At 44.0% G+C, this 13,326-nt stretch overlaps 1 pseudogene across 1 annotated transcript in view; it reads left to right on the top strand.

Moving 5' to 3' along the window:
- The window catches only part of LOC311120327 (mitogen-activated protein kinase kinase kinase 21-like), a 90,993-nt pseudogene that overhangs the window by 21,213 nt on the left and 56,454 nt on the right, over positions 1 to 13,326 (top strand). The window contains exons 3-5 of the transcript in view: positions 5,067 to 5,227; positions 5,420 to 5,595; positions 7,662 to 7,902. The product of the transcript in view is annotated as a mitogen-activated protein kinase kinase kinase 21-like (transcript). The remainder of the gene's footprint in view (positions 1 to 5,066; positions 5,228 to 5,419; positions 5,596 to 7,661; positions 7,903 to 13,326) is intronic.

The following is a 13,326-nucleotide window of genomic DNA, read 5'->3' as shown; positions in this document are numbered from 1 at the left end:
GAAGACGTGTTCCAGGACCACCTGGGCGGTCTCCTTGGCGGTTGGGAGCTTGGGGAGGGGAATGAAGTGTGCCATCTTGCTGAAACGGTCAACGATGGTGAGAATGACGGTCATGCCACTTGAAGGGGGCAGCCCCGTGACAAAGTCAAGGGCGATGTGAGACCAGGGACGTCTGGGCACAGGCAGGGGCTGCAGCAATCCGGCTGGGGGCTGGCAGGACGACTTGTGTTGGTTGCAGATGGGGCAGGCTTGGACGAATTCCCGTACATCCTTCCTCAGAGAGGGCCACCAGAACCTCTGGGCGAGCAGGTTGTAAGTGCGGGTGGAGCCAGGGTGACAAGCTAGGCGGGAGTCATGTCCCCACTGAACGACCTGGGACCTCAGGTCTTCGGGGACAAAAAGGCGGTCAGCTGGGCAAGTGCTGGGACCTGGCTGGTTACGGAGAGCCTCCAGCACCTGTTCCTCAACAGCCCAGGTCAGAGCTGCAACGATGCAGGGACTTGGCAGAATCGACACAGAGTCCTTGGAGGGGGTGTCATCCTTCTGGAATTGACGGGAGAGGGCGTCTGGCTTGGTGTTGCGTGATCCAGGCCGGTATGACAGAGTGAAATTAAACCTGGTGAAGAACAGGGCCCAGCGGGACTGCCTGGAGTTCAACCGTTTGGCCGTGCGGATGTACTCCAAGTTCTTATGATCGGTCCAAACGAGAAATGGAATGGTGGACCCCTCCAGCCAGTGACGCCACTCCTCCAAGGCAAGCTTCACAGCCAGCAGCTCACGGTTCCCTATGTCGTAATTGCACTCAGAGGGGGACAACCGACGTGAGAAAAAGGCACAGGGATGGAGCTTCCTATCCTCCGCAGCCCACTGAGAAATCACAGCACCAACTCCCACATCCGAGGCGTCCACCTCCACAATGAATTGCCGGTCCACATCAGGCATCTGGAGGATGGGAGCGGAGGTGAACCTCACCTTGAGGGTACTGAAGGCTTTGTCGGCTGCTGGGGTCCAGGTGAAGGGTTGCTTGGTGCTGGTTAGAGCAGTGAGAGGGGCAGCAACGGTACTGTAGTTCCGGATAAACTTCCTATAGAAGTTAGCAAACCCCAGAAACTGTTGCAGCTTCTTTCTGTTCTCCGGAACTGGCCATGAAGTGACTGCTGATACTTTGGCAGGATCCATTTGGATACTTCCCTCTGCCACTATGTACCCCAGGAAGGCCACTGTCTTGACGTGAAACTCACATTTCTCTGCCTTGGCGTAGAGGGAATTCTCCAGAAGACGATGAAGGACTTGCTGGACATGGCGGGTGTGTTCCGACAGGTTTCTGGAGTAGATTAAGATGTCATCCAGGTAAACGAAGACAAACTTGTTTAACATGTCCCGCAGTACATCATTCACTAGAGCCTGGAACACAGCAGGAGCATTGGTGAGGCCAAAAGGCATAACCAGATACTCGTAGTGGCCTGTTGGTGTATTGAATGCGGTTTTCCATTCATCTCCCTCCCGGATCCGCACTAGGTGGTAAGCGTTTCTGAGATCCAACTTGGTAAAAACAGTGGCTCCCTGGAGCAACTCAAAAGCAGAGGTGAGCAGAGGCAGAGGGTAACGGTTTTTCACTGTGATGTCGTTGAGTCCCCTGTAGTCGATGCAGGGGCGAAGAGATCCGTCCTTCTTCCCCACAAAGAAGAAGCCAGCACCAGCAGGAGATGAAGATGAACGGATTAATCCTGCGGACAGAGAGCCATTGATGTAGTCCTCCATGGACCTTCTTTCAGGAGCAGACAACGAATAAAGACGACCCTTTGGAGGAGCTGTTCCAGGGAGGAGGTCGATGGCACAGTCGTACGGTCGGTGAGGGGGCAGAGATGTGGCTCTTGCTTTGTTAAACACCTCTCTGAGACCATGGTAGCATTCTGGGACATTGGAGAGGTCAGGAGCGGAGTTAGTAGGTACTGGCCGAGGGGGTAGTGCGGCAGCAAGCAGGCAGGTTCGGTGGCAGTCCTCTCCCCACTCCCTGATCACCCCGGTCACCCAGTCGAGCTGAGGGTTGTGCCGGCGGAGCCATGGGTAACCCAGGATGAGGGGTTGGCCTGGAGAGGGGAGCAGGTGAAACTGGATAGTTTCTTGATGGTTTCCGGACAGACCCATCGAGACCGGGGCCGTGACATGAGTGACCGATCCGAGTAAGTGTCCGTCCAGTGCCCGGGCAGGAATAGGAGGTGTCAAACGGAGGCTCTCCAGTCCCAGTTGGCGTGCCAGCTTGATGTCCATTATGTTGGCTTCGGCGCCAGAATCCACCAGAGCAGCCAGGGTGTGAGTTGAGTCAGAGAGGCGGAGGTGAACTTGCAGCAGGGGTTTGCGGTCGGAGGACTGGATGGTCATTGAACTCAACCGGACTCCCCCTATGCCCGGTGAGCTTCGGCCCTTTAAAGGGCAGGTTACCACACGATGTCCATCACCTCCACAATAGAGGCAGAGGTTTGAGGTGAAGCGGCGCTGGCGCTCTGCAGGAGTGAGGGAGGCTCGCCCAATCTCCATAGGCTCAGACTGATCAAGCTGACCTGGGTGAGTGGCAGTAGATGACAGGAGCCCAGTCGGATCTCTCCGAATGCCGGTAGTAGGTGGACCTTGGCGCCCCCTCTCACGACGACGGGTCTGTATCCTTCTGTCGATCCTGACAGTCAGTGCGATGGCTTCATCAAGAGTGGAAGGCAGTTCATGGGAGACCAGCTCGTCCTTGATATAGTCAGCCAAACTATGGAAGAACGCGTCCACCAACGATGGTGTGTTCCAAGAACTTCGTCTAGCCAGGGTTCGGAAGTCGATGGAATGGTCGGCGACTGTACGTCTGCCTTGTCGAATACTGAACAGTTCACGAGACGCCTCTGCGGTGGGTGAATCCAGGTCAAACACCTTCAGCATCTCCTCAGCAAACAGGTCGAAGGTTGCACATGCGGGGGTTTGACGTTCGAACTCTGCTGTTCCCCAGAGTCGAGCTCGGCCCGTCAGGTGAGTGATGGCATACCCAACTTTAGCCCCCTCCGTGGCGAAGGTCCTTGGCTGCAAGGAGAACTGAAGTCGGCAGCTAGTCAGGAATGGCCGGACCTGGGTTGAATCACCGTTGAACCGCTCGGGGTTTCCAATCTTGGGTTCCGGAGCAGCGGCTGCAATGACCGGGGCAGGTAACTCGGGGGCTGGGCTGGTGGGCAGACTGGCTGGGGTAAGGTTGGTGAGGAGTTGAATGATCATGGCGAGTTGTTGTTGCTGCTGCTGGAACTGCTGCTCATGCTCATCGGTTTCCATGTCGGGGAAAGTGTGCGCTGAGTCCATAATGGTCAGATCGTACTGTCACGGTTCAGACAGACGACCAGAGGACCACAATTGCGTCACACCAGAAAGTTTATTAAACTTAAGGGAAAAGGGAAGTAGGGAGTGAATGAAGGCTCCAGGGGTAACAGGGATCCCGTCCAATGCGCTGGGTCTGTGCCCCCCCCAGTGGCAGCGATGCGTCCTATGAAGCCGGTGGTGGGTGGTCCAGAAGTCCTGGGGGGGGGAGACACAGACACAACAGGGCGGAATGAAACCAGGCAGCAGTACAGTTCAAGGGAAATCCAAAATACGTAGTAGCAAGGCAGAAGGCTGGTCAGAGTTACCGGGATTGAAGAGTAGTCAGGAGTCGTAATGGCAGAAGCAGGTCTGGATCTCCTGAGGCAGAAGAGTATCCAAAAAACAGGCAGGTCCGGGGTCACAAAACCAGGGTGAGCCAGAAGCGCGAGCAAACAGGTTCCGGGTGTGAGCTTTGCAGACGATCTGACACCGGAGAGCTGAAAGACAGGGCCTTAAATACTGGGAGAGGTAGTGGGTAATGCAGCGCAGCTGGCAGAGTAATTAGAGCAGAGCAGAGCAGGGACAGGTGGAGCTAGTTAGGCTGAGTAGAGAGAGTGGTGAGCAGAGTGGAAGAAAATTAAGGTGGTAACCCGGTGGAGTGAGAGGCCCATGACAATTCCAATAAATGCTTTTTTTGTTTTACTGTGTAAATTGTTCAAAGTATTCATTGTGCATAGAGTTGTATGGTTTGTTAAACTTTGAAATCAATGGTTTTTGTTTGGCATACATTATACAGTGAAATTCAGCGTAATTCTGTCACCATGAATTGTCCTCCCTCCACTCCCTGTTCCAAACAGGCCCCGTGTCAGACTGGAATCAATAGGCTTTTAGGAGAGGAGGATTTGAAAGGTGGCACCATGATACTCCTTTTATTTTCAGACATTTAGAAACATTTGTCCTGACCTATTTCTGATAATAAGTGCTTTCATTGTTATTTTGTTAAAACCAAAATAGTTTTTATCAGATCACCACTTTCTGTGCATTATGTGTTAATAAGATGTGCTGTATAGGCTACAGTACCCCTAAACACCCTCCACTGGTAACTACAATCTGCTGCATCCAGAGCTTACATTCATTACATGATAAATGATGACTGTAGGCTTGGTGCTTAATCTAAACGGGATCATTGTTTGCACTGTACTGGTAAACATCATTTTACTGCCATTATTTAGCATTCAACAGCTCCATTATTCAAGACCAAGGTCTTCTAAATGGCAGCCCTAGGCACAACAAAGGTTTAGGCAATGTTAATTGGAGAGTTATGATGTGTTATAATATTGAGAATTTCCAGGGACCTCCCCATACTGCACTATCACCATACTTAGGTGCCGATACGATATGTATCGTGATTCTCACAATTCTATATGTATTGCGATTCGATACTGTGATTTTATTGTAATTTGATGTTGCAAACATATTGCTCACTATATGATTGCTGCAGAGAGATGAGAGAGCCATGAGAAAATGAGTTTTGATCATTCATGGAAATAAAAGTGATGAAAACGAAGATGGAGAACAAGCTATAAAGGAAAAATACTGGAGTTTTAGTTCAGGTACAGCCAACTAGTACAAAAATAATATTGTGATATTGTCAAAATGATCCAATATTTCGTCAAAATAATATCTCTATGTAACTATAGATGTTCCCCCATCACAATAATAGTGTTATAATAACACAGTGGTATTAAGACATTGTGCTCACTGTTATGGGAGCTGCTGACAGGAGAGGTGCCTTACTGTGGGATTGATGGGCTGGCTGTGGCCTATGGTGTGGCTGTCAACAAGTTAACCCTCCCTGTTCCATCCACCTGCCCAGAACCCTTCGCCAAGCTCATGGAAGGTGCAGTCACCAAGTCAGACCATCCATCTGCTGTTGCCATTCCTCAACCCACTTTTCAAGAACAATTCATGTTGCCTGAAGTAGCTACATTCATTGGATGATATATTGTTGTTCCAGAATGTGTGTGTGTGTGTGTGTGTGTCAATGTCCCACAACTAGATAATGGTGTTAATTTACTTGTCAAAGTTCCAGAGTGCTGGGAGCAGGACCCCCACATCCGGCCGTCGTTTGCCTCCATCCTAGAGCAGCTGACAGCCATCGAAGAGGCAGTGATGGCCACCATGCCCCAGGACACCTTCCACTCCATGCAGGAGAACTGGAGGGTGGAGATCCAGGAGATGTTTGACGAGCTCAGGACAAAAGAGAAGGTACAGATGTAGGATCTTAATTTGATCACTATTTTGTTGCTGGAAATGTTCCTGCACCGCAGGAAATGCAGATGAGCTTTGGGATTTACATAAATTCACTGAAAACCCACTTTTCATGTAGCCTACTTTCGTCCAGCTAATAGCCTTACCGCTGATCAAACAACATTATGGACTAAACGTTCAAATCCTGTTGCTGCAAATGTCACCTCTCTCCCTGTATGTCTTTGTTCAGTTGATCAGTGTAGGGGGGATGTATTCCCAAACAGTGCCTCTCACCATTCACATGGCATTTCCAGTACTCAGGACACATTGAGAGAAATTGTGCAATGTATTTAGAATTTTCCCTAAGTACATTTGTCCTGTTCATAACTTAGACTCATCCTTTGTGGTCTCATAAAGTAGATAAGTTGTATAGGTAAACCTCCAATGTGGGAACAAGACCTTCCCACCGTGTAAAGTACAAGATTAGAAGCACGTGGAAGGCAGCGGTGCAATAAACCTGTAGTTAAGGGAGTGCTTTGATCGGCTTAGATTTTAATTGGTTACTTTCTGTAGGCGAGCTAATCGTATCTTTAACAAAACAAGCTATTAGTGTTGATGGTATTTCCCCTTGGTAATGTGATAAGCTGCTTTCCTTAGTCCCTCCTCGTTAAATCAAATGGGATTTGTAATTGCTGTATCGAGAATGCACTTTCCTGCAAATTCAGCTGAATCGTTAAGCAGCAAAATTGGCAAATGGTGCAATATACTAAATCTCTCCCAGGGATTGTCTAGCATGTCAATTCTTCATGTTGTCTCCCCATATGACACTGGTTCATTTAATTACCTCTAAAAGGATAACGTTGTAACGGAAGCACAGACAGTCACACACTTTTCCTACTGAGTGTGTGTTTCTACATTCCATTGTTAAAGGTTTCATATGATCTAAAACACTTATCCATCTATATTTCTGAGGGGCGGTCAGTCTAAACCCAGGCCTGTAGGTTCAGCTTCTTTCTTCTATAACTACAAAGTGAAGGTTTGAGTCCAGATATTAGCACTATATAGGGCTTTTGATTTTCTTTTCTTTTTAACAATGAAATGATTGTAGCGTTTTTCTACCTCACAAGTTGCAACATTGTTGTTACACAACATAAATCTAATTTTTACTCCAGTGGGTTTGTAAAGCTGCTTTGCAGAAGTCATTCATGAAGGATTATTCCATTTTCTGAGAGGAACCAAAACAAAATCCAAATGCTGTCCTGCGTAATAGATCAACTGATTTTGTTAACCCTACTCATTCGCAACCTAGTTGATGATCATGCTCTTACCCAGGCAGTCAAAGGCCCCTGTACATCGCTGTGGATGTACCTCAGCAACTGAGGGCCCCCTTTAGCTTGTGATCTTTGGCTTAGTCATCCTCTCCCCAAGCACCACAAAGTTTCTGCAAAGCTCCATAAAGCCAGTTGAGATTTACAACCTGTGAGTGTTGGCCAGCCTCTCTTAAAGGAGCTCTCCTTCAGTCAGGGCTCTGTTCCAGGGCGCCGTAGTACCACAGTGGGCCTGCCTTGCAGTTACTGCAGACAGAGGGCCTGGGACAGCTCTGTGGACTGAGTGACTGGGGGTCACAGGCCACTCTAGCCTAAAGCTAATGCTTTGTTTTTCTACCACCCAGAGTAAGTTCACTGATTGTAAAGGTTTGGGGAAGGGTGCTGATCACTGCTGTGTTTGGAGAAAACGTTGAACTCGTTGTAAATGCTAAGAAAAAATCTTGATAAAAATACGTGAACAAGGAAGGTATGCAAGTTATTTTGAGTAGAAATTACAGACAGAAGGGCTAAGGAAATAATGCACTGCCTAGAACCTGTGTGTGGATCATTATGGTAGTGTTTCCCCTACTATTGTATAGCAGGGGTGGGCACCCCTGTCTATCTCCGCTATAACATATGATGTAGTTAGCTGATAAGTAAAATACCTATCCAGGTCTGGCATGCGTCAGAAATGCCTGGGCAGAGGAACGCGGCCCTTATCAAACTGAGTTGTCCATCTATTCGGCTGACCCTCCATGTGTTCCTGCCTTCCTGTAGGAGCTGCGTTGGCGTGAGGAGGAGCTGACGCGTGCGGCACTGCAGCAGAAGTCCCACGAGGAGCTGCTAAAGAGGAGAGAGCAGCAGCTGGCAGAGCGGGAGATCAACGTGCTGGAGAGGGAACTCATCATCCTCATCTTCCAGCTCAACAACGAAAAGCCCAACGTCAAGAGGAGGAAGGGCAAGTTCAAACACAGCCGCCTCAACCTAAACGACGGCAACCGCATCAGCCTGCCCTCAGGTGGGTGTTTCTGACTCTCTTTCTGTCTTGTCGGGTTGGCTGATAGTCTGTCTTTCTGTTTGTCAAAGCCAATATTATCGTGTTTGTCAAAGTCAAATGTTAACTTTGAGTTGAGAAAAAGTTCCTCAATAGATGTACATCAATATTTATTTATTCAGATGCTCCATTAGATTCTATCATAGATGTAGGAAATCATACTAACGAGACATCATGTAGGAAAGAATACTAACAAGACATCATGTAGGACAATGTACTAACAATACATCATGTAGGACAGAATACAAACAAGACATCATATAGGACAAAATACTAACAAGACATCATGTAGGACAACATACTAACAAGACATCATGTAGGACAACATACTAACAAGACATCATGTAGGACAGCATACTAACAAGACAACACACTAACAAGACATCATGTAGGACAGCATACTAACAAGACATCATGTAGGACAGCATACTAACAAGACAACACACTAACAAGACATCATGTAGGACAGCATACTAACAAGACATCATGTAGGACAGCATACTAACAAGACAACACACTAACAAGACATCATGTAGGACAGCATACTAACAAGACAACATACTAACAAGACATCATGTAGGACAACATACTAACAAGACATCATGTAGGACAGCATACTAACAAGACAACACACTAACAAGACATCATGTAGGACAGCATACTAACAAGACAACATACTAACAAGACATCATGTAGGACAGAATACTAACAAGACATCATGTAAGACAACACACTAACAAGACATCATGTAGGACAGAATACTAACAAGACATCATGTAGGACAACATACTAACAAGACATCATGTAGGACAACATACCAACAAGACAACATGTAGGACACCATACTAACAAGACAACATACTAACAAGACAATATGTAGGACAGCATACTAACAAGACAACATACTAACAAGACAACATGTAGGACACCATACTATCAAGACAACATACTAACAAGACAACATGTAGAACAGCATACTAACAAGACAACATGTAGGACAGCATACTAACGAGACATCATGTAGGACAGAATACAAACAAGACATCATATAGGACAAAATAGCAACAAGACATCATGTAGGACAACATACTAACAAGACATCATGTAGGACAACATACTAACAAGACATCATGTAGGACAGCATACTAACAAGACAACACAATAACAAGACATCATGTAGGACAGCATACTAACAAGACAACATACTAACAAGACATCATGTAGGACAGAATACTAATAAGACATCATGTAAGACAACACACTAACAAGACATCATGTAGGACAGAATACTAACAAGACATCATGTAGGACAACATACTAACAAGACATCATGTAGGACAACATACCAACAAGACAACATGTAGGACACCATACTAACAAGACAACATACTAACAAGACAATATGTAGGACAGCATACTAACAAGACAACATACTAACAAGACATCATGTAGGGCAGAATACTAACAAGACATCATGTAGGACAACATACTAACAATACATCATATAGGACAACATACCAACAAGACAACAAGTAGGACACCATACTAACAAGACAACATACTAACAAGACAACATGTAGGACAGCATACTAACAAGACAACATGTAGGACAGCATACTAACAAGACATCATGTAGGACAACATACTAACAAGACATCATGTAGGACAACATACTAACAAGACATCATGTAGGACAACATACTAACAAGACATCATGTAGGACAGAAAACTAACAAGACATCATGTAGGACAACATACTAACAAGACAACATGTAGGACACCATACTAACAAGACAACATACTAACAAGACAACATGCATGACAGCCTACTAACAAGAAAACATGTAGGACAGCATACTAAGAAGACATCGTGTAGGAGAGCATACTAACAAGACAACATGTAGGACAGCATACTAAGAAGACATCATGTAGGACAACATACTAACAAGACATCATGTAGGACAACATACCAACAAGACAACATGTAGGACAACATACCAACAAGACAACATACTAACAAGACAATATGTAGGACAGCATACTAACAAGACAACATACTAACAAGACATCATGTAGGGCAGAATACTAACAAGACATCATGTAGGACAACATACTAACAATACATCATATAGGACAACATACCAACAAGACAACAAGTAGGACACCATACTAACAAGACAACATACTAACAAGACAACATGTAGGACAGCATACTAACAAGACAACATGTAGGACAGCATACTAACAAGACATCATGTAGGACAACATACTAACAAGACATCATGTAGGACAACATACTAACAATACATCATGTAGGACAACATACTAACAAGACATCATGTAGGACAGAAAACTAACAAGACATCATGTAGGACAACATACTAACAAGACAACATGTAGGACACCATACTAACAAGACAACATACTAACAAGACAACATGCATGACAGCCTACTAACAAGAAAACATGTAGGACAGCATACTAAGAAGACATCGTGTAGGAGAGCATACTAACAAGAAAACATGTAGGACAGCATACTAAGAAGACATCGTGTAGGAGAGCATACTAACAAGACAACATGTAGGACAGCATACTAAGAAGACATCATGTAGGACAAAATACTAACAAGACATCATGTAGGACAGCATACTAACAAGACAACACACTAACAAGACAACATGTAGGACAGCATACTAACAAGACAACATACTAACAAGATATCATGTAGGACAGAATACTAACAAGACATCATGTAAGACAACATACCAACAAGACAACATGTAGGACACCAAACTAACAAGACAACATACTAACAAGACAACATGTAGGACAGAATACTAACAAGACATCATGTAAGACAACATACTAACAAGACATCATGCAGGACAGAATACTAACAAGACATCATGTAGGACAACATACTAACAAGACATCATGTAGGACAACATACTAACAAGACATCATGTAGGACAGCATACTAACAAGACAACACAATAACAAGACATCATGTAGGAGAGCATAATAACAAGACAACATGTAGGACACCATACTAACAAGACAACATACTAACAAGACAACATGTAGGACAGCATACTAACAAGACAACATACTAACAAGACATCATGTAGGACAGAATACTAACAAGACATCATGTAGGACAGAATACTAACAAGGCATCATGTAAGACAACATACTAACGAGCCATAATGTAGGACAGAATACTAACAAGACATCATGTAGGACAACATACTAACAAGACATCATGTAGGACAACATACCAACAAGACAACATGTAGGACACCATACTATCAAGACAACATACTAACAAGACAACATGTAGGACAGCATACTAACAAGACAACATGTAGGACAGCATACTAACAAGACATCATGTAGGACAACATACTAACAAGACATCATGTAGGACAACATACTAACAAGACATAATGTAGGACAACATACCAACAAGACAACATGTGGGACAACATACCAACAAGACAACATGTAGGACAACATACCAACAAGACAACATACTAACAAGACAATATGTAGGACAGCATACTAACAAGACAACATACTAACAAGACATCATGTAGGGCAGAATACTAACAAGACATCATGTAGGACAACATACTAACAATACATCATATAGGACAACATACCAACAAGACAACAAGTATGACACCATACTAACAAGACAACATACTAACAAGACAACATGTAGGACAGCATACTAACAAGACAACATGTAGGACAGCATACTAACAAGACATCATGTAGGACAACATACTAACAAGACATCATGTAGGACAACATACTAACAAGACATCATGTAGGACAACATACTAACAAGACATCATGTAGGACAGAAAACTAACAAGACATCATGTAGGACAACATACTAACAAGACAACATGTAGGACACCATACTAACAAGACAACATACGAACAAGACAACATGCATGACAGCCTACTAACAAGAAAACATGTAGGACAGCATACTAAGAAGACATCGTGTAGGAGAGCATACTAACAAGACAACATGTAGGACAGCATACTAAGAAGACATCATGTAGGACAAAATACTAACAAGACATCATGTAGGACAGCATACTAACAAGACAACACACTAACAAGACAACATGTAGGACAGCATACTAACAAGACAACATACTAACAAGACATCATGTAGGACAGAATACTAACAAGACATCATGTAAGACAACATACCAACAAGACAACATGTAGGACACCAAACTAACAAGACAACATACTAACAAGACAACATGTAGGACAGAATACTAACAAGACATCATGTAAGACAACATACTAACAAGACATCATGCAGGACAGAATACTAACAAGACATCATGTAGGACAACATACTAACAAGACAACATACTAACAAGACAACATGTAGGACAGCATACTAACAAGACAACATACTAACAAGACATCATGTAGGACAGAATACTAACAAGACATCATGTAGGACAGAATACTAACAAGGCATCATGTAAGACAACATACTAACAAGACATAATGTAGGACAGAATACTAACAAGACATCATGTAGGACAACATACTAACAAGACATCATGTAGGACAACATACCAACAAGACAACATGTAGGACACCATACTATCAAGACAACATACTAACAAGACAACATGTAGGACAGCATACTAACAAGACAACATGTAGGACAGCATACTAACAAGACATCATGTAGGACAACATACTAACAAGACATCATGTAGGACAACATACTAACAAGACATAATGTAGGACAGAATACTAACAAGACATCATTTAGGACAACATACTAACAAGACATCATTTAGGACAGAATACTAACAAGACATCATGTAGGACACATACTAACAAGACAACATGTAGGACAACATACTAACAAGACAACATACTAACAAGACAACATGTAGGACAGCATACTAACAAGACATCATGTAGGACAGCATACTAAGAAAACATTATGTAGGACAGCATACTAACAAGACAACATGTAGGACAGCATACTAACAAGACATCATGTAGGACAACATACCAACAAGACAAAATGTAGGACACCATACTAACAAGACAACATACTAACAAGACAACATGTAGGACAGCATACTAACAAGACAACATACTAACAAGACATCATGTAGGACAGATTACTAACAAGATATCATGTAAGACAACACACTATCAAGACATCATGTAGGACAGAATACTAACAAGACATCATGTAGGACAACATACTAACAAGACATCATGTAGGACAACATACCAACAAGACAACATGTAGGACACCATACTAACAAGACAACATACTAACAAGACAATATGTAGGACAGCATACTAACAAGACATCATGTAGGACAA

The sequence above is a fragment of the Coregonus lavaretus genome (genome assembly GCF_964263955.1).
Source record: "Coregonus lavaretus genome assembly, chromosome: 1".
Lineage (NCBI taxonomy): Eukaryota > Metazoa > Chordata > Actinopteri > Salmoniformes > Salmonidae > Coregonus > Coregonus lavaretus.
The sequence above is the reverse complement of the archived record's forward strand: the minus strand, read 5'-3'. Positions and strand labels throughout refer to the sequence as shown.